Genomic DNA, 19457 nt, shown 5'->3' with positions numbered 1-19457 from the left:
TATTAAATACACTATATACTTTAATACATTAAAAGCATAGCATTATTTTTTTAGAACCTAGTTCAGTCAGCAGAGTACTTTCCAGGCATGCACCAAACCTTTGGGTCATCCCAGAACTAGAGAGACTGTCTCAGGAAAATTATAAATACATAACCATTCTCCTCTACAAAGTAAAATTTGAGGCCATTATGGGCTATATGACATTATGGCATCCAAAAAAGAAGTAAAATATGTTATAAAGCTATTACACAAATATGAATACAGATAAAAGCAATAATAATAATAATAATCTCTGTAATTTTCCTCAAGCATTTTATTTTTCTGCTTTGAAATACTAAAGATGCCATCACGATGCTTTGAGCTTTGAACATGAATACTACTATTATAATTTTATAAAAATAATTTTACAAAATAAGATTATTTTGTAACAGAATTCAATAGCTGTTTGCCAGATACACTAATTAAATTCAGAACCCTAGATTGTACAGTTTGTACATTTTTTCACGGAACATGATTGCCTTTCCCTCAGTATTTATTTGAAAGTCAGGCACCTTCACTGATAGACAAACACAAAGAAGAACAGGGACATTATAGAGTTGAATAAAGTAAAATACACCCACTGGGTGACAATCACTGCATTAACCTAGAGTTGCATATCCCGTTTTCCTGAAAAAGAAACTTTTGACACATCCCAAATTTTAATTGAAATGACATGATTGACATAATTTTCCAATATATTTGTCTCACGCCCTGGAGTGATTGTTGTCACTCTTTTGAAAACATTAACACATATGTAAAGTTATTTCATGCTAGTCATTCAGTATAATTTGTTTTTCATGTTTGTTATTATTAAATTAATTTTATCTTTAAAAAGTCAATTGGAAAATAAGCTTATGGTAAGTTAATTTGTTCTTGTGTCTACTAAAGATTTTAAATCTGTTTTTTTTTAAATAAAAATGGAAATGATACTCTAAACGTAATTTAGTGTTTAAGAATGATTAAAAGAGACATATTCTCCTGATGGTATAGCCCCTGCTTAAGTAACACAAAGCACAAAGTCCAGTGAATGTTGCATGTGTTCCAGTAGACCCATCCAAGAATATTTGGATAACTGCAACAAATCACTCTTCATAGATGCCAAGTCTACGGGTGCACATGGTGGAAGAGGCTTCATCATGCTTCTTTTAATAAGAGAATTCCTAATTCCACCAAGGTCATCACATTAAGTTGTGAAACTCTACCCTCACAAGGCAATCATTTCCCAAACCCCAAATATCTACTATCACTAGGAGGATTCAATGAAAGCATGAATTATAGAGTACACATCCATTTGGACTGACATAGTTTTATCTCAGAGTAGAAGGGAGGATCAGTCTGTTTTTTTTCTTAAACAGTTTTTTATCTATCTGTTACTTCTCAGGGTGTTCTTTTCATTCCTTCTCATTTACCAAGTCAAACTCCATTCGTAGTGTATCTTAGATATTCACTCAGCAAACCTTTCTTACACATCAGTCTGCTAATTTTTTTTCATTTATTTTTTATTGGATATTTTATTTACATTCCAGATGTGATTCTCTTTCCCCATCCCCCCCCAACCCAGGAACCCCCTATCCCATTACCTACTCCTCCTGCTTCTATGAGGATGTGCTGCCACCCACCAACCCACTTCCACCTCCTCACACTTGAATTCCCCCACACTGGAGCATCCAGCCTTCATGGGATCATGAACCTCCTCTCCCATCTATGCCTGACAATGCCATCCTCCCCTACATATAGAGCTAGAGCCATGGGTCCCTCCTTATATGCTCCCAGGCTGGTGGTTTAGACCCTGGGAGCTCTGGTTGGTTGGTATTGTTGCTCTCCCCATGGGGTCGCAAACCCCTTCAGCTCCTTCAGTCTTCTCTCTCACTCCTCTGTTGGAACCATCCCTGCATTCCTGGGATAAAGCCTACTTGATCATGATGGATGATTGTTTTGATGTGTTCTTGGATTCAGTTTCCAGGAATTTTGTTGAATATTTTTGCATCGATATTCATAAGGGAGATTGGTCTGAAGTTCTCTTTCTTTTTGGGGTCTTTGTGAGGTTAAGGTATGAGTGTGATTGTGGCTTCATAGAACAAATTGGGTAGTGTTCCTTCTGTTTCTATTTTGTGGAATAGTTTGAAAAGAATTGGTATTAAATATTCCTTGAAGGTCTGATAGAATTCTGCACTAAAATCATCTGGTCCTGGGATTTTTTTTTTTTTTTTTGGTGGGGACACTTTTAATGACTGCTGCTATTTCTTTAGGGGTTATAAGACTGCTTAGATGGTATATATGCTCCTGATTTAGCTTTGGTAACTGGTATCTATCTGTCTAGAAAATTGTTCATTTCATCCAGATTTTCCAGTTTTGTTGAGTATAAGCTTTTGTAGTAGGATCTGATGTTTTTTTTTTATTTCCTTGGTTTCTGTTGTTTTGTCTCCCTTTTCAGTTCTGATTTTATTAATTTGGATACTGTCTCTGTGCCCACTGGTTAGTCTGGCTAAGGATTTATCTATTTTGTTTATTTTCTCAAAGTATCAGCTCCTGGTTTTGTTGATATTCTATATAGTTCTTTTAGTTTCTACTAGGTTGTTTTCACCCCTGAGTTTGATTATTTCCTGCCGTCTGTTCCTCTTGGGTGTATTTGCCTCTTTTTGTTCTAGAGCTTTCAGGTGTGCTGTCAAGTTGTTAGTCTCTCCAGTTTCTTTTTGTAGGCACTTAGAGCTATGAGTTTTCCTCTTAGCACTGCTTTCATGGAGTCCCATAAGTTTTGATAGGATGTGTCCAAATTTTCATTAAATTCTAAAAAGTCCTTAATTTCTTTATTTCTACCTTGACCAAGTCATTATTGAGTAGAGCATTGTTCAGTTTCCACATGTATGTGGGCTTCCCATTGTTTTTGTCATTATTGAAGACCAGCCTTAGTCCATGGTAATCTCATAGGATGCAAGAGATTTCAATCTTTTTGTATCTGTTGAGGCCTTTTGTGACCAATTATCTGGTCTATTTTGGAGAAGGTACCATGAGGTGCTGAGAAAAAGGTATATTCTTTTGTTTTAGGATGAAATGTTCTATACATAGCTGTTAAATCCATTTGGTTCATAATATCTGTTAATTTCACTGTGTTTCTGTTTAGTTTCTGTTTCCATGATGTGTCCATTGCTGAGAGTGGGGTGTTGAAACCCCCCACTATTATTGTGTGATTGTGTGAGGTACGATGTATATGCTTTGAGCTTTAGTAAAAAATTTTATGAATGTGGGTGCCCTTGTATTTGGAGCATAGATGTTCAGAATTGAGAGTTCATCTTGGTATATTTTTCCTTTGATAAGTATGAAGTGTTCTTCTTTATCTTTTTGATTACTTTTGGTTGAAAGTCAATTTTATTTGATATTAGAATGACTATTCCAGCTTGTTTCTTGGGACCATTTGCTTGGAAAATTGTTTTCCATCCTTTTACTCTGAGGTAGCGTCTGTCTTTGTCACTGAGGTGCGTTTCCTGTATGTAACAAAATTCTGGGTCCTGATAATGTATCCAGTCTGATAGTCTAAGTCTTTTTATTGGGGAATTGAGTCGATTGGTGTTAAGAGCTATTAAGGAAAACTGATTGTTGCTTCCTGTTATTTTTGTTATTAGAGATGGAATTATGTTTGTGTAGCTATCTTCTTTTGGATTTGTTTGAAGATTACTTTCTTGCTTTTTTCTGGGTTGTAGTTTCCCTCCTTGTATTGGAGTTTTCCATCTGTTATCCTTTGCAGTGCTAGATTTGTGGGAAGATATTGTATAAATTTGATTTTGTCAAGGAATAGCTTGGTTTCTCCATCTATTGTGATTGACATTTTTCTGGGTATAGTAGTCTGGGCTGGTATTTTTTTTCTCTTAGGGTCTGTATGATATCTGTCTAGGATCTTCTGGCTTTTGAAGTCTCTGGTTAGAAGTCTGGTGTAATCCTTATAGGTTTGCTTTTATATGTTACTATCTCTGACATAATTGAAGTAGGTTGTATTTTGTTTCACAGTTTCAGAAGGTTAAAGCTGTGTTTCATTGGCTTCATGTGCTTGGGAAGAATATACATCGAGAGTGTGAGAGACGACATATTTCACATCCCAGCAGACAGGAAGTGGAATGTAAGCAGCCTCTGGGGACCAGGGACAACCTTCACTGTGTATCCTCAGTGACTACCTCCTCGAGCTAGGACATGCTACCTAAGGATTCCACAACCTCCTAGGATATTACCACATAACATTCAATACTTGAGGTTGTAGAACAGTGGTTCTCAGCCTTCCTAAAGCTTTAACCCTTTAATACAGTTCCTCACATTTTGGTGCCCTCAACCATAGAATTATTTTTGTTGCTGCTACATAACTATAACTTTGCTACTGTTATGAATCATAATGTAAATATATGATATGCAAGAAATCTGATACAAACCCCAGTGGGGTTGCAGCTCACATGTTGAGTACCACTGTGAGAGAGGATATTTCAGTTTCAAGCCATGAGGGGTACTCTTCTGGCCACACTTAATAGACAATCCCCTTGTTCAAAGTTTCCACAGTCAATTCAAGTCACATTAATGTAAATTACATGGTACGGGGCCTACTGTAATGTATGTATTATTTACATTTTTAGCTACATTTCTTCTAAGTGAATACACTGTGTCTACTTGCTTAGAATGTAGTGGCCTAGACATTCAGTGAACCTATGGCCACCTTCATCAACACTGATATATTTTGCTTTGGAGTGCCTTCTGTGGTCAAGGAAAACTAAATGAGAACTTCAATCTCCAACTGTCACTTCTACAATCCTTTGGCTCAGGTAAAAGAGTAGAACCAAGAAAATAATGACAACATATATTTAAATAGAGTTTTGACTTGGATAGTGAACTGTTAAGCCCGTGAGATTTCTAGGACATAATGGCTATGGTTTATTCCATACATGTCTGAGGTGCCAAAGGAACCATAAAATTTAGAGACAAAAATCACAAAAACTTCAATTCTGTTACTAGTACTGCAGATAAAATGTTTCTTTGCAACAGTAACATGTAACTCTTTTTTTTTTTTTTTGCATTTTTGGATACTTTATTTACATTTCAGATGTTATTCCCAGTACCAGTTTCCCCTCTGCAAACCCCCTATCCCATCCCTCTCCCCCTGCTTCTATGAGAGTGCTTCCCCACCCATTACCCACCCACTCCCACCTCACTGGGATTCCCCTATGCTGGGGCATGGAGCCTTCACAGGACCAAGGGCCTCTCCTCCCACATAAGGCTGTCCTCTGTTATGTATGCATGCATCTGGAGCCATGCAAACCCCTTCAGCTCCTTCAATCCTTTAAACAACACACACACACACAAAAAGTTACCATGAGTGTGTGTGTGTGTGCGTGTGTGTGTGTGTGTGTTTAAATATACTTTGTGTAGTTGATAGACTGTGGTGGCCTAGACACTCAGGGAACCTATGGCTTTCTAGTGTATGTGTATGTATTTATATATACAGTTCTTTCCAAAAACTTATATAATGTTCTTTACAATTTATGTGGAAGAGAAAGAAGGTACATACTTACCGAGAATCTTGGTCTTTTGGAAACTCATCTCAAATTTCATGCTATAGTTTGTAGGGATTATCTCCCTGTGTGGCCTAACCAGTACCAGCAAAGGACAAAGTAACCATTCAACTAATGCATAGTGTCACAGCTTGTAAAGCATGTAGACCTTCCTCCCTAGAGAAGCAAAAGTGCTTCCTACACTGAGCTGAATGACATGAGGAAACTGCAATGTGGAGACAGATGTCAGAGGACAATGGAGAATAAATCCATGTGCCTTTCATGCTACTTGACACATAACCATGAGTGTGCAGAGACAGTGGTGAGGAATTTATTAGTGGTAAGTGAGAGCTCCCTTCTGCTGCCAACTTAACTTCATCAAGGTAAAGTAACAAATTAAAGACTGAGGACATAACATTAAAACCATCTTACAATGAATTGAGATACATATACTACATCATAAAAATCATGAGTTTAGCTAGCTCCCAGCAAATACATTGAACTACAATAGATATTTTAAAACAACAACAACAATAAAAGCTTAGTTTAATATCATTGAAAAACATATATTTGCAAATGAGTATTTTTTAAGAAAATAAAATCATTACAGGTACTTTAAAAGTGAATGCTTACAAATGGTAACAGGTTTGCTTATACACGGTAACTGAAAAAGCTTCCAAGGAGCACCAAGTATTCAACAATGAATATCATGCTTTAATGCCCTGTTCAGGATAATGCAATGACACTTTTATGACTTATGCATTGAGGTCTTCTGCAGACAAAGTACATATGAGAGTGAAAGCAGCCAAGAGGGTCTCCCCACTTGGCTTACGGATGCTAATCCTATTACCAGTGAATACCACTACTTCCAAGTAGAGTACACAGGGAATACCAAACAGCAGCTTGCTATGAATGAATTCTTCTTGCCTCCTTGTGCTTACTTGGAACTGAGTAGGGCTAGGTCAGGAGGGAATCTGATGTAAGGTAGGGCTACCCAAGTCTGGGCTGAGGCTCAAAAGGAAAGAGAAAAAATGGGAGGCAGGAACACAACTCAGACTAAGAATCTCTACCATATTCAGTCCACTCTGAAATGCAATCTGAATTCAATTGGGACAATCTGAAGAATGAGATGCAAACAAAGAACATAGAATCATGCAGATGGGAGAAGCTGAATCCCTTGGCTGAAATGGCACAGTTGCAGGAGAGGAAGAGATGCTCCAGTCTCTTCTACTTACTTGAATTGTGCAGTCCTTACAGCAGACAATATGAAATCACAAACCACACACAAGGGCAAAACCAGGCTGTTGTTTGTCAATATGTGAAGGTATAGGAAAAATGAAGCAGGAAGGCAGACAAACTCCACCTTCATAGGCTCAGCCTGCTTGACTGGGTCAGCAGGGGTCTTCAGCTCTTACTTGGGTGAAGGTTGAACACATTTAGAAGACTGGGAGACAAGAATTTGTGCATATGTACACACAAGGAGAGCTACAAGGAAGTTAAAGCTCTTTTTTGTGGTTTAACTGGTAGAAGAGCGGGTGTTTTCCATACTCAGGCATGTTGTTTGGGCAAATGAAATGAAACAGTCTGGGCCCCCGCTACTACTCTTCATGGCTAGGGGTTGTCACCCAGTTGTCCTGATTCAGTTCCTCATGACCTGAGGCTATCATCCATCAGACAGAAGACAAAAAATTGTATGTTGACTCATGTGCTATGTGCATTAGCAAAAAAGTACTACAGAAATCACTGTAGTTAATATGCATAACAGGAGGAAATAAACATAAAGAGAATTTTTTAAAATAAATAACAGGGCTGGAGAGAGATGGTTCAGTGGTTAAGCGCATGAATAGCACCCACAGGGGCAAGGATTGGTTTCCAACACTCACATGACACCTCACACCTATCTTTAACCACAGTGCAAGGAGCTTTGGTGCCTTCTGGCCACCATAGGCACCAAACATGAACATAATGCACATACATGCCGGCAAAACAACAATCACCTACCTAAATTAAAATAAAAACAAAACTTTTTTAAAGGACTAGACAGAAGGACAGATAAATAAATTAATTCAAACTAAATTCAAGCTCAAGAAAGGAAATTACAACAATCCGAATGGAAGTCAGTGAACAAGAACTAAATAGTAAACCAGAAAATCAATGAAATCAAAAGAGGTTTCTTTGAGAAAATTGATAAATTGATAAACAATTAGACAATTTGATCAGGAGCAAAGAGTTATGAAAATTACCACAGGGAATGCTATAAATCCCTCAATGTAAACAAACTTGACAATGTAGATGAAAAGGGAAAGTTCTTTAAGGTGTACAATCTAGCAAATCTCACCCAAGAGAAAATGGACTAGCTACTTCATAATTACCTTAAATAAAACATTGTAGTTATAAAGTTAGGTTCAAAAAGTTTCGTTGGTGAATTCTATCAAGCATTTAAGTAACATGTGGCCTTTAGCACATACACACATCCACACACACACACACACACACACAAACACACACACACACACACGCACACACACACACACACACACACACAGATGCCTGCGTGCACTTGTAGAAGGTTGAAACAGCTGTGTCTACATTCTAGTATTTACTGAGAAATGAAGCATCCCTGAAAGGCAGCTTAACATTTGGAATACAATTAATTTAATAATTACTACTAGCTAGCTAAATAAAATTAATATGGTCATTAACAGCTGTGTGGAAATATCTTGGTATAAAATTCAATAGTCATTCTTTTTAAAAACAATTTTTTAAGATGAGCACATCTTTATTTCTAAAATTTAGGACAGAGAGGCAGGTGGATCCCTGTGAGTTTCAAGGCAATCTGGTCTACATATTCAGTTACAGGACAGATAGGGCTACATAGAAAGATCTTATTTTAAAAACCAAAACAAAACAATTTTTAAGTAAAAATATAATTATCATTAGCCTCTTTCCTTTCCAGCAGCTATTTTCATGAATCACTTCCCTACTGTCTCTCAAAGTTATGGTTTATATTTTCCATAAGTGCTGCTGCTGGGGCGAGAGAGAGAGAGAGAGAGAGAGAGAGAGAGAGAGAGAGAGAGAGAGAGAGAGAGAGAGAGAGAGAGATTAGGCAGTGTAAGTAAGGTCTGAAAAATGGTAACATCTACAGATATGCTAACCTGAAACAACAACAAAACCCCAAACTACAAGCAACTAAGAAATATTGGCAGTGAGGAAAAAAGTGTTTCCCCAAGAAACAGCCCTCTAATTGATTATCCAATAACAAGTGTTGAACCCCAAAATCATGCTAGGAGTAGCATCAGCATTAATTCCTAGTAAAAGCTCATGAGTTGTGGGAAAACTAGTTCCAGAAATAAAAACGAACTTCCTTACCATTATAAGGGGTATGATCAAAATACCTGACAAGTTTTCTTGTCAAAGATTAAGGGGAAAAAACTAAATAAATAAACAAACGAACAAACAAACCAAAAACCAAAGCAAGCAAACAAACACCTAAACCAATCTATATAAGATTTATTCAACATTGGCTTCTTTGTAACAGCCAGTCCAGTAAGACATCAAAAGGAAAAGAAAACAAAATGAACAAACCTACAAGTATAGCATATGTAAAGGAAGAGATAAAACTGTTGTTAGTTGAATACAATACTACTGCATATACAGAAAATCCTACAGGATCTACAAACATGGGCAGCCAGTACACATGTGACTAGCTTATAATAGAAAGTCACAGTATAAAAACGTAGGTTCTTCTGCATTTTTAAAAGGAAAATAAATAAATAGAAGCCAAAAGTGCCACTTGCAATCTGTATGACTGTATAAAGTACTTTGTAATATATTTGAAAATAAAATTCAAAATCTACACCTTCTATATCACAAAATACCAGTTAAGATATTTCTTTTAAGATAAAAATAAATGAAAATGCTATGAAGAGTTTGTTTATAAATCAGAAGATCCAGGATTGTTAATACCTCAATACCACTTACTTATATAGACTACTGAGTTCGTAATATACAATAGAGGTCACATCATAGCAGCGGTGTGCTGAGTCATAGGAAATCATCGTAAAGAGATATGGGTATATATAGATAGGGAAAGGCTTGTAGTAATTTCATGTATCATGAGAATATGGTCTCTTTCTAACCTATTGACAGTTATTTGTTTTTGATTTTGAAGTAGGATTAGATTTGCAGAAGAACACTCTATTTTCCTCACCAAGATTCCTCTAATGCTAATTTCCACACAGCTATAGTTAAATTATGGTGAACAATCTGTTAATGTAGTGCATACTGTTAACTTAATTATGTTGTTCACGGATCATTAGCTTTTTACATATAATTTTATTCTCTCCTATTCCTGCTGGGGTACCACATTCTATTACCATGTCATTCATCCTTAGGCTTCTTCAGTTGCAATAGTGTCTCCACCTTTTGTTGAAGTTTTCAAAACATTGGAATGGTGTGATGATTTGGGAGGTGGAGAGTAAGCTGAGAATTGTTCAATCATGTTACCTTGGCATGTTTATCAATTTCATTAGTAGTTGTAAGACTGTGTGAAGAAATGGAAGGACACTTCAATGAAAGAATAGCGTCAGGTTAGTAACCTGTTAAGCACACTCACATGGAGAGGCTGATGGATGAGAGATGACAGTAAGTGACCTCTGTGTTTTAATAAAGTTACTATACAAAGATGGCCATGATTGAGAAAACAAAATGAACAAGTTACTAGTTTTTTTTTTCCACGTATGCAAACTTAAACACATTGTGTGGCTTTTTTTTTCTTTGAGAAAGAGCTTCACATATCAGGGCTCCAACTCTCTAATGAGCTAACCCTAATTTTGAACCTCTGATCCTCTTCTCTCTTCCTCCCAACTGTTGGCATCTCAGAACTTTACCACCATACCTGAGTTTCTGGCATTTTCAGCTGACGGCTGAAAACAAGGCTTTTTACATACTAAGCAAACATTCTACTAACCTAGCTAAACCTGAAGCTCTAACATAGTGCAGCTTTTAGAGGATGATTTGGTATATATTTTCATAGGATATAAGTTGTTAAAACATATAGTCACATATTTTAGAAACAACTTTGAAACCAAGACTTTTCCTAATATAAAGAATAACATTTTTTATTATCCTGATTCACTTTTTGACATATATGGTATATTTGCCTGTATGTGTGTTTGTCTATTCAGAGACACACATGTATACATGTGTATGTACACATGTGTAAGCATACATGTGGGTAGCAGAAGCTGATGATCAGTGTCTTTTCTTGTGGCTCTCTTATGTTCTAGGCAGCACCTCATAGTGAAGCCAGGGCTCACAGCTTTGGCTATCTAGCCAGCTTGTCTTGGGGACCCTTTCTTTGCCTTCTGAGTGTTCAGATTATAGGCATTCAGCTTTTATGTGGAGCTGAAGATCTATGCCCTGGTCTTTGTACCCACTTGACAAGCACTGCATACTGTTTAAGTCAGAAGAAATGTATCTACCTATTCAATATTTAGAGTTTGTTCATCATTAAAAACATGCAAAATCCATTCTTATAGCTGTGTTTTTATTTTTTACTTTTACTTATTCTTTTAGATGTTACTCACTGCCCCTTCAGTTTTACACACTCCTACACTCTTTCCTTGCATCCCCATCCCTTTTCCCTCTGAGCAGATATTTTTGCATCTATGTTCATAAGAGAAATTGTTCTAAAGTTCTTTGTCTTTGTTGAGTCTTTGTGTGGTTTAAGTATCAGGGTGACTGGTTTTATAGACTGAGTTTGGGAGTGTTCTTTATGTTTCTATTTTGTGTAATAGTTTGAGGTGTATTGGTATCGGCTCTTCCTTTAAAGGAAGGTCTGGTAGAATTTTACACTAAGACCATCTGACTCTGGGACTTTTTGGTTAGAAGATGTTTAATGATTGCTTCTACTCCTTTAGGGCTGGGACTGTTTAAATAGTTTAATTGATTTTAATTTGACTTTAGCAAGTGCTAACTGTCTAGACAATTGTCCCTTTTGTTAATAATTTCCAATTACGTAGAATACAGGCTTTTCAAGTAAGACCTAACGCTTCTTTGAATTTCCTCAGTGTTGGTTATTATGTCTCCCTTTTCCTTTCTTATTTTGTTTATGTGGATACTGTCCCTCTGTCTTTTCATTAGTTTGGCTAAGGGTTTATCTATCTTGTTGGTTTTTTCAAAGAATCAACTTCTGGTTTCTTTGATTCTTTGCATTGTTTTCTTTGTTTCTAACTGATTTCAGTCCTGATTTTGATTACTTCCTGCTTTTTACTCCTCCTTGCTGTGCTTGCTTCTTTTTTTTTCTAGAGCTTTCAGATGTATTTTTAAATTGCTGGTATGAGATAGAGGCACTTAGTGCTATATGAACATTGATTGTGCCTTCATTTTCATTGACTTCTCAGAAGTCTTTAATTTCTTTCTTTATTTCTTCTCTGACTCAGAGATTGTTCAATTTTCTTAAGTGTGTAGGCTTTGTGGTGTTTCTGTGGTGTTTAAATCCATGTGGTAGTCTAATAATATACACAACATTATTTCAATTTTTTTGTATCTGTTTAGATTTGCTTTGTGACCAACTATATGTTCAGCTTTGCAGAAAGATCCATGAGATGCTAAGAAGAATGTATATTCTTTTGTGTTTGGGTGAAATGGTCTGTAGATATCTGTTAGGTCCATTTAATTCATAATGTCTACTTGTTTTGTTATTTTTCATTTTAAGTTACTTTTTTCTTGATAACTTGTCAGTTGTTCAGTCTGGGAGGATGTTGAAGTCTTCCACTACTAATGTTTGGGTTTCAATGTGCTATTCAAACTTTAGTAATATTTCTTTTACAAATGTGAGTCCCCTTGGTTTTGGAGCATAGGTGTTCAGAATTGAGATCTCATCTTGGTATTTTTTTTATAAGTATGAAGTGTCCTCTACTGTCTCTTTTGATTAATTTTGTTTGAAAGGGTATTTTATTAAATATTAGAATGGCTACTTCAGCTTGCTTATTGGGTCCATTTGCTTGGAAACTTTTTTCCAGTCCTTTATTCTGAGGTAATATTTATCTTTATTGCTGAGTTTCAGGTGTGTACAGCAGAATGATGGATCCTGTTTTCACATCCATTCTCTTAGCCTGTTTCTTTTTATTCAAGAACTGAGTCCATTTATGCTGAGAGATATTAATGACTAGTAATTGTTATTTCCTGCTACTTTGATGTTGGTGGTATTAGTTTGTGTATGTGTGAGTGTGTATGTTTGTGTATGCTTCCCTTATTTTTGCTGGTATGGAATTACTTATTTCCTGTATTTTCTTGGATGTAGTTATCTCTTTTTGTTGGAGTTTTCCTTCTAGTTTTTTCAATAGGGCTGGATTAATAAATAGATATTTTTAAATTTGAATTTGTCTTGAAATATCTTGTTTTCTTCACATCTGCTAATAGAATTTTGCTAGGAATAGTCATCTAGGTTAACACCTGATGTTTTCTAGAAGTTGCAAGACATCTGTCCAGACCAATCTAGCTTTAGAGTCTCTGTTGAGAAGTTGGGTATAATCTGGTATGTCTACTTTTGTATATTACCTGCCCTTTTTCCCTTGCTGCTTTTAATATTTACTTTGTTCTGTAGATTTTGTGTTTTGATTATTATGAGACAGGAGGATTTTCTTTCCTGGCAGTCTAATTGGTGTTCTTGTATGCTTATTGTATGCTTATTGTTTGCTTATTGTATGCTTATTGGCATCTGTTCCTTTAGGCTTGGAAAATTTTATTTTGTGACTTTGTGGAAACAATCTTCTGGTCCTTGACACTGGGACTCTTCATCTTTTTATTATTCTTAGGTTAGGTCTTTTCATGGTATTCTAGATTTCCTGGATGTTTTGGGTCACGAACTTCTTTAGATTTAATATTTTCTTTGATGTATCAATCTCTTCTATTGTATCTTCTAGACCTGAGATTCTCTCTTCTGCCTCCTGTATTCTGATGATGATGCTTTCATCTGTTGTTCCTGTTCTCTTCCCTAGGTTTTCCTTTTCCAGGATCCCATCAGTGTATTATGTGAGTGTTTGTGTGCATGTATGTTTTGCTTCTATTTTCACTTTCAGGTATTGTGAAATTTATTTATTTATTTCACATGTTTATTTGTATTTTTCCTTTAATATTTAAGGAAATTATTTGTTTCTTCTTTAAAGGCCTCTACCTATTTGATTGTATTTTCCTGTATTTCTTTAAGGGATTTATCCATTTCCTCTTTAAGGACTCTATCATCTTTATAAGATTGGATTTAAGGTCACTTTCTTGTGTTTCAGTTGTGTTAGGATATCCATGGCTTGCTGTAGTAGGGTAGCTGTGCTCTGAAGCTGTCATATTGCCCAAACTTTTGTTGATTGTGTTCCTTGGAGGACCTTTAGCCATCTGGATGGGTTTAGTCCCTGGATGTTCTTGTTCTCGTAGGTATTAGAAACCAGGTTTAACCTAGATTGTCCTAGTGTGGCAAGCCTCTGATGTGTATCTTTGGATTGTATGGATCAGGAACTGTAGGTCTATATGATTCAGGAGCCATAAGTCCTATGAAATTGGGCAGAGTAGTAGCAGGAAATGGAGGGCCAGTGGGGATAGCACTCTGCTTAGGACAGCTTGGTGTGCCTCAGAGGATTCAGCAAGCAGAGAAGATGGGCGGGGTAAAGGGAAGCTAACCTGTATGGTTCAAGCTCAACAGGTCTGATGTTGGGGGCAGAAAGGTGGCCGGGGAATGGAGGTCTCCCTGTGATAGCAGGCTGCTTACAGCAGCTTGTTTTTCCGCAGAGGACTAAGAGAGCAAGAAAGACAGGCAATGGTTAGGGAAGCTTTCCTGTACGGTTCAAGACCTGCAGGTCTGATGAAGGTGAGAGGAGATGAGCGGATGTGACAGGAGTGAATGTGGGAGGGAATGTGGGAGGTGATAGCAGGCTACTCAGGGCAACTTGGCTTGCTCCAGAGGACCCTTATATCTTTTTAATAGGAAAATCAATATTATCTATAACATCAACAGTAAAATCTATAACACGAAGTTATAAAGTTTCAAAGTTAAAGTTTCAAAGTTAGAGGTACAATCCAATGTAGAATATCACTCTTACCAAAATCCTGTTTAGTCTTCACTTTTTGTTGCGTTGGATTATAAAGATAAAACTGGGTTTTTAACACAGATAACATTTTTCATTCATCTGGTTCTTAGATTTCCTTGCTGCATCATCTGCCACCTGAGTATCTTCTATGAGTGTAGAACAGGAAGGGTTTTGAGGGTTTTGAGAGAAGCTGATCCTTTTGAACTCTGGTTGCTGTAGGAGAAAGGCTTTCTAACTTGTATGAAGTGTAATGCTACAGCATGTAAGAAGGTGACCACTTATATAATAATTACCAAACCAGTGAAGAGCTACAGATGTTGTCATAGATTTAACATGCATAAATACAGAATTAGTGCGTGGCACTCTCTTTATTGCCTAGCCCACAGTCCCTGTCTGTGTACTCAATAAACTTGTCTTTAAAACCAAAACCAAATAAACAAAAAAGAATGACTAAAGACAGATACCCTATATAACAAGAAAAAGGGTAAAAATGATTTGTGTAAGTTTTCCTTTAAATTATTTATAAACACCTTTTATAATGTTTAGTTAAAACTATATGGAAATCAATATTAGTTGATACATTTACATTTCTTCACTTGAAAATTGATTTTTATTCTTTCTTTTTAATAACTGTAGTCTGTTTTAGTGTTACTTTCATTGGTTTTTGGGCAAACATTTGGAAGGCACCAATAAATTTTTGAGATACTGCTTGTGTATTGGAAATCAAATTAAAATTTTAAATATGGAATTCGGCCAAATAATCTCTTTCATAATGTAAGACAGTCTAGCTAATATAACCCATAGCAAATGATTCTTAAGAACAAATGGCTAAAAGCAACTAAAAAAAAAACACCACCCATAGGTAATACGATTTTATGGAAAGGCAAGCAACTGAAAGCTATGCATTTAATTGATATCTGAAGATTATTGAGCAGAGAAAATAGTAGTGAGGAACTCTAAAGTTCAGTCTTTCATAATGTAATAGTCTTTCTTTAGCTGCCCTAACAGAAATTAATGGACAAATTTATAAAAGTAGTCATTTCTCATTATTCTGGAAGCTGAGGGTTTAAAAATCAAGACACTAAAATGGAGGAAGTTCTTTCTTGTCATCTGATAGAAAAAGGATATAGAGAAAGAAGGACAAGAGAGAGAACAGAGGTACCACATCCATTATTTTAGAAGGATTAATTTTCAACCTTAAATCATTTCTGAAGATAGAATCTCTTGAAACTATTGGGTCCCCTAAGATTCCCCCTCCAACAATACTGCACTGGGGATGAAGTTTCTACATGCTTTGTACACCTTACTTTTAACATCATCTTATCCACTAAGGGTGGGAAACCCAAGATGCATAGCTTTAGAAATAGAAACAATAGTGTATGTAAACATCATCTGACTTGAAATGTAGAATTAATCAACAAGCTTCATTTCTATAATTGTTTGTGTCCAAATGTGACAAAGTGTTGCTGATTGCAAATGCTGTTATAAAATAATTTTTTAAAAGGTGTGCTCTTTCAGCAATTAGAACATGCTCTGAGTATCTCTGATGTAAAATCACAAACAGATGGAGTTATAAACCAAGTAATTGTTGCTTATGGTCTAGGTATATTGATGTAAACGGTATGTAATCACATATATAAAAATCACATAGCCTAAGACATCAGTGAATATGCCACAGAGAAGTCCTTGGCTTCAATGGAGAGACACACAAAGTCTCCTGTGATCTTCCCAACCCAGTTCCCACCACTTCCTCAGGTTCTGTTAACAGAATTCTGTAGAAACAAAACTAAATGATCCAATGTTTGAGCTGTCAAGATTTGAAGTTCCTACCAAACATAAACTGTCTTTGATCCCCATGTAAGCCTATAAGTTTATACTTTCTCCTCAGATATGATGGTTTATGCTTCCTACAGTAGCCTTCCTCTAGAACAGACTAAGATCAAGGCATAACAATCAGAGTCCTCTGTGTTTCAACCCCTTAAAGAGTCAATAGTAGGTTTCCCTAGAGACACAGTGTTTCATGTAACTCAATGGAACTGTTTTGGGGTCAATCATTTCCAATCCAATTGATCAGGTAACTTCTTTCTTCTGACTTTAATGAGACTACATTGGTGCTAGCTGAGTTTTGTCAACTTGACACAAACTAGAGTCACGAAGGAAGAGAGGACCTCAGCTAAGGAATTGCCTCCATCAAACTGGACTGTATGTATGCCTCAGAGACATTTACCAAATGGTCTGGGAAGGGCAACCCTCTGTGGAAGATATCATTCCTTAGGAACTTGGTCCTGTGCTGTATAAGAAAGTAAACAGAGCAAATCATGGCGTGTAAGCCAGTGAGCAGTGCTTTTCTGTGGTTTCTTCCTCACTTCTTAAATTCTGTTGTATTTGATGACATACTGTAACCTATAAGTAAAATAAATTCTCCAAGTCCCTTTTGGTCAGTGTTTTTAACAGTGACATATAGGCAAATTAGAGCAACCTGTTTTTTGTTGTTGTTGTTGTTGTTTTTTCAGTCTTGACAATATACAAACTCTAGAAACTTTTTCCCTATAGAGAACTCTGTCTGTTCTCAATCACATGTAATTTTGAAGTAACAAATGAAAAAGTCTTTTGTTTGCTTTCTATGATGAAAGGTAGAAAATATCTTGGGCCATTACTTAGCTCCGGACTTTCCTTCATTTTGTACATGTTAGAAGTTTTATAAGAAGAAGGAACATTCAGTACTGTAACTCTCCAGTCTCTCACTGTTAGAATTTACATAAAATGATTTTAGTGGGTTTTCTTTATTTAATGAGTCTCTAAATCTTCTTCTAGAATGCTGTTCTAGGGTGCCACCTCATCAATAAGATATGGCATAGCAGTTATAGTTGCTTTCCCCTCTTGAATTGCATTATCTCTAAATTACAATTTCAACTTGATGCATTTTTCTATTGTTTGACGATTCCTATTTTGATTATATATAAATATTTCAATTATTCCTGCTAATATGTGCAATAGGATGGTTATCCTAAACAGTGACCTTAAAATAATTTATAAGTCATCTATGAATTACACATATAATAATAATAATAAAATAGAAACTAAGTGTAGAAATGCATAAATATAATATCAGCACTTGAGATACAGAATCAGAAGAATGAGAAGTTCAAGACCATCTTGAACTAAAACTTTTCAGCCTAAAGGCTGTTTTATGACTCAATTTGTCTCTATGCTTCTCTATGTCTATCCCTATGCATAAGAAACAAGGTAAAGAGAATCTTGGATGAGTTAGAAAAGAGTATCATTAAAATAAGAGAAAATTAATTAAAAACTATATTTAATAAAGAAGATAGCAAGCTGAGCAAGGCGTGGAGAACAATTCAATTGCCAGTGATCACCCATGTGTTCTGCTTCAATACCTGGCTCTGTGACCCTGCCTTGAGTTCCTGCCCTGATTTCCTTCATTAATGGACTGTCATGTAGAAGCATAAGATGAAATAAAACCGCTCTCTACCTTATCTAAGATGTGCAATAACAAATTTTGAAGCTATCTATAATTAAAATGTAACTAACTTTTTAAATTTATGTTTCTAAAGACTGAAACCAAACAGTTTTCTTATAATTTCATGCATGAAAAAAATATAATACATAAACTGAAGTTTTTTCTTGAAAATTAGATGTTTATAACTTCTGTGGTATAAGTTTTAAAACTACTGTTTAATTGGACACTTGTAATGATTATAATGTCTGATTTAAATCCAGTTGTGTACACATTAAAGCACTTCTCTTATGCTAGATGAGCCAAGCTTTTATATAAAAATTTTAAATATTAGTTGTATTTGCATTTGTGAATCAATAATGCTTTATTTACCATAGAAATGAAATCAACTTTTGACTGGACTTTGCATATATTCTTCGTAACTACTGATGAATCTAAATTCCTAATACTTTCCTGGATGGTAAAGTTATGATCATGAGAAGAATATATGATATTTTTTCAAAAACTTCATCCTGAACCTCTTATGTTCTATGTGCATTCCTCCCAAATGTCATTGCTCAAAATGATTTGAAATCCACTTAACCTCTTATGAGTCAGTGCTTGAAAATATCTTCCCAATGATTATGTATTGACATAATATGCATACAATTACTCACTGATAATAACAGTAAATACACATGGTACACATATGCTTAGCTTTAAGCTTGCCTTTCATATCAGCATTCATTAATTGCCAATTAATTACATAGAAGAAGTTATCCTTTTTTTTCTTTAAGTTTTTAATGAGTCTATAAACTAGCCTATAATAAATTGCAAATTCTGAGGTCAGGCTAGACAGTCATAAATCTGAAATAAAAGCAAAATCAGTTATTACAGCTAATTATTTAAAACATAAATATTTGACATTGTTTGAATTTGCTCTTGAATTTTTCTGTTCTTCAGACATTGGCATCCTGAACCATTAATTATCTCTTTTAAAATGCATATGCTGTGTGTTTATATTTGATTATCCTTATATTACATCTAGTTCTAATTGTAAGGTAAATGAATTTACATAGAAAAATATAAATAAATGCACATCAATCAGGAGGTAGATAGTAGCAACTGCAAATTGTTCATTTAGATGCCAGAATGGGGTTATTGGTAAGACTTAGTATATCATTTGTCTGTCAAGGTTTTCTTACAGGAAATGACAAAAACATTTCATTTTTTTCTAGTTTATCGAGGGAGAAAATGTCATCCAGTGTGGGGCTTCAAAGTGGCCAAAACTTCCTCCTTCCAACTCTTTGTCTTTCTTATGGCCCACCACTTTAAACATTGGCTACTTTCTAA

General features: G+C 35.7%; 1 protein-coding gene across 1 annotated transcript in view; it reads left to right on the top strand.

Moving 5' to 3' along the window:
* The window catches only part of Grid2 (glutamate ionotropic receptor delta type subunit 2), a 1223762-nt gene that overhangs the window by 641676 nt on the left and 562629 nt on the right, over window positions 1–19457 (top strand). The gene's annotated exons all lie outside the window — the stretch shown is intronic.

This window comes from Grammomys surdaster, unplaced genomic scaffold, assembly GCF_004785775.1.
Source record: "Grammomys surdaster isolate TR1022 unplaced genomic scaffold, NIH_TR_1.0 752, whole genome shotgun sequence".
NCBI lineage: Eukaryota > Metazoa > Chordata > Mammalia > Rodentia > Muridae > Grammomys > Grammomys surdaster.
Note: the sequence above shows the minus strand (reverse complement) of the source record. Positions and strands in the feature narration are given on the sequence as shown.